Source organism: Olea europaea, unplaced genomic scaffold (genome assembly GCF_002742605.1).
Source record: "Olea europaea var. sylvestris unplaced genomic scaffold, O_europaea_v1 scaffold1819, whole genome shotgun sequence".
NCBI classification, from domain to species: Eukaryota; Viridiplantae; Streptophyta; class Magnoliopsida; order Lamiales; family Oleaceae; genus Olea; species Olea europaea.
In genome coordinates this window covers 61,499-64,692 of record NW_019235948.1, presented here as the reverse complement: position 1 = coordinate 64,692, position 3,194 = coordinate 61,499, and the positions used below count along the sequence as shown (strand labels likewise).

The 3,194-nt window shown below is 37.9% G+C and overlaps 1 pseudogene; it reads right to left on the bottom strand.

Moving 5' to 3' along the window:
- Window positions 1–793: 793 nt before the first annotated feature.
- LOC111378477 lies at window positions 794–2,957 on the bottom strand (annotated as a pseudogene).
- Between the last annotated feature and the right edge of the window lie 237 nt (window positions 2,958–3,194).

Here is a 3,194-nt window from a genome sequence, read left to right as displayed (position 1 = left end):
TTTTTTTTGAAATACGTGTATAATTATTTCATAGAAGAATGTGCAGTTGAAAATGAGTTTCGAAAGAATTCTCGAAAAAATGGGGCTCAAACAAGGGCTTAATTCTTGAGTTAATGTGCAAGGAAACTAACTGCTCTGGACGGAAAATGGATTCAAGTAGTGTTTGAGCCACCTGAACTCAAGGTTGGAGGACTGGAGTTCACGGATGGTGGGGGGAGTGAAGTGAAGCTGGAGATTACATACATAGATGAGAAGTTCAGACTTGGAAAAGGTTCTAGAGGTTCTCTCTTTGTTTTTCAGAGAAGCAAACCAATCTAATGCAATACTTATTTTTTGAATAAAATCTCTTTTTCATCGTAGTATACTTAACTTTTCTGATTGGTATAGCGCTGGTATTTTAGTGGTATCTTCCTTGATTCATCATCAAGATTTCTTCTCTTGCACAGAATGTTTATTTGTTAAGGGAGTTGGTTTTTTCTTTTTAGTAGGGGATAGGGGCTATGACTAGAGGTGTAAATTGGCATGGCTGGTTCTCTGAACCGACTAGACATGGCTCATGTGGGTCAGTGGAAATTTCTGTTGTACTGAGCATGCCCCCAACATGCGAAAACCCTGGGACATGAAAGGCTGGTCTATAACGCGACTACCACAGTTCATTTTACTCCTAGTTGAAACATCAGTGAGGAGGGCATGGAGCATGTTTCAGTTTGGAATTTTTTTCCGTGCCACGTACAGAAAATTTTCAGCTAATCTCCTCGATTAACATACTAAGTAGATTCTCAACAAGGGGCGGAAAGGATCTTTGTCCAATAAAGGCATAAAACAACTGTTTATTATAACTGCCTACAACACACTTCGAAGCATAAACTAAAAAATTCCATTAATTTATCCATGAGAAAACATCACCTGCATTTAACTGCCAATGCAGAAACCATGAAATTGAAAGGTTTGACATTATCTTCTTGCTCCTCGATCTTCCAAAGTCGTAGTATATGCACTGGTCGTCTTCATGCTTAATTCATTGTCCAGTCACAGAGAATGAAAGTCCCTTTATGTATACACATCTCCTTCGCTAGCATTTGAAGAGAAGCCATCATCCCAATCCCTTTCCTTTAACTCTTCAATTTTTTCAACAGCTTCATTCAAATCCCATCTTTTCTCCACATCCCATTCACAGCAACACATCCCAATTTTCAGAAGCCTCATCATCTGACTTTCATCATTCTGGGTTGGATTCATTTCTTTATCAAACACTTCACCAGTCCACTCTTCTTTTACAACAGACTTAATCCATGCTGCCAAATCAGCACTCTCCTCTCCCTTGTTTCAGATAATTAGTGGGAAACTGGCCTGTGAGCAACTCTATTATCAGAATCCCAAGATTCCATACATCAGTCTTTCTATTTCAACTGTCATTTTGTGTAGACTCTGGTGATTTGTAGGCTACCATAAATTGTTGGGCATGCTCCTTGTTGATCACTGGTGCTAAGCCATAATCAGCTAGAAGGGGTTCATATGTGTAGTTTAGTAGAACATTGGATGACTTTAGATGGCCATGTGGTAGGGTTATGTTAGGGAGCTCCTTGTATAGATAAGCCAATCCCTTGGCTACACCTTTGATGATCTTTAAGCGGGTTGGCCAGTCAAGAGCTAGTTGTTGAGGACTTCGATTACCTGTATTGAATCAAGTCCAAATATTTATTAGACATCAGGGAAACACTGAGGGTGTTGAAGACAAAATTTAAGGAAATGACATGCTTGCCATATCTAACATTTTAAACTCAATTCAAGGTGATTTTTAGCATGTTATCGTAGTAGACAGAAGACTGCAAAGTGACAATTATGCATGTATCAAGCCTTTGATGAAAAATAAGTTAGGTCTGCACATTAGAGGATGTGTAGATTATTCAATTAACATTGTCTCCTATCTCACATGCTCAATCTTGAGGAATAGCAGGTTTGAAAGGGTCAGAATTGCTCTTTGCGTACGTTCGGTGGGCTAATTGATTTTTTTAACTCTATTTGTCAATGGGGAGATCCGATGACAGACTCCATGGATCGAGCGTTAAACTTTTAGTAGTAGTAGTTTAACTTAGTATCATAGCAAATAGAATTGTGAGATCAAGTCTCACTACCACCCATCTATAAAAACCATACCGGCTTTTGATGAAAAAGTCAGGTCTACCTGTTCTTGAGGTGTCGTATTGAAAAAAAATAAATTCAAATAAATAAATGTGTTCCTTATCTCACGGTTCACGCATTTAGACGAGATAGCTTTGCTAGAAAGAAAAACTTCACATGCAACGCAACCGTGTTTCTTCCAAAAGAACTTAATGAAATTTTACTTACTATGGAGCAGACTAGCCAAGCTGCCTTGTTCAGCAAACTCAGTTATCAAAAGTTTTTCTTCTTTTGTGTAGTAGAAAGCCACAAGAGGCAGCAGATTAGGGTGAGACAACCTTCCTAGTCTTCGCACGTGTTTGTAAAATTCTTCTTTTCTTAAACTGCTCATTTCTTTGAACCTCTTAACAACCAATCTTTGGCCACTGAAAAGGACAGCCTTGTAAGAAGATCCAAAACTTCCAATTCCCAATACGTCAGAAGATGCTCTAAGAAGTTCTTCCAATTCAAATCTTTCCCTGTCATTTCTTACAAAGTATAAGTCTCCCTGTTCATTGTCCTTGGTGATTTCACCCTTAGAATTGCTTAATTCTTTCTTCTTGTAAATTTCAGCGGACTTTTTGTGTTCTTGTGGTTTTGCACGTCGACAGAAAATGAAAGAAGCTGCAATAATGATATTAATGGAACTGCAACTGCTATGGCTACAATGAGGGCAACTTTCTGGGCAGAATTTTTTCCACATTTGTCCAGGGGCTCTCCACATAGATTGTTTCCTGTTTGAAACCAGATGATAAAGAAAATATTATTTTAGAAAAATAGAGTAAAATGGTCAAAAACTTTTCAGATTTTTTGATGATTAGTGTCGTTTTTGCTAAATATTTTTGGTTCTTACTTAGAAGGGCTCAAGATACTCTTGAGGTCCCGGAGATGTCTAGCCACAGAAAGATACAATAGACTTGTGTACAACAGTGCATAGCAGATTCTTTTGGGACAACATACTGATTCGATCTAAGATTTAGACAATTATTTGACATCAACAACTAGACTTTGATATCATCTCCTATTTAAAAATG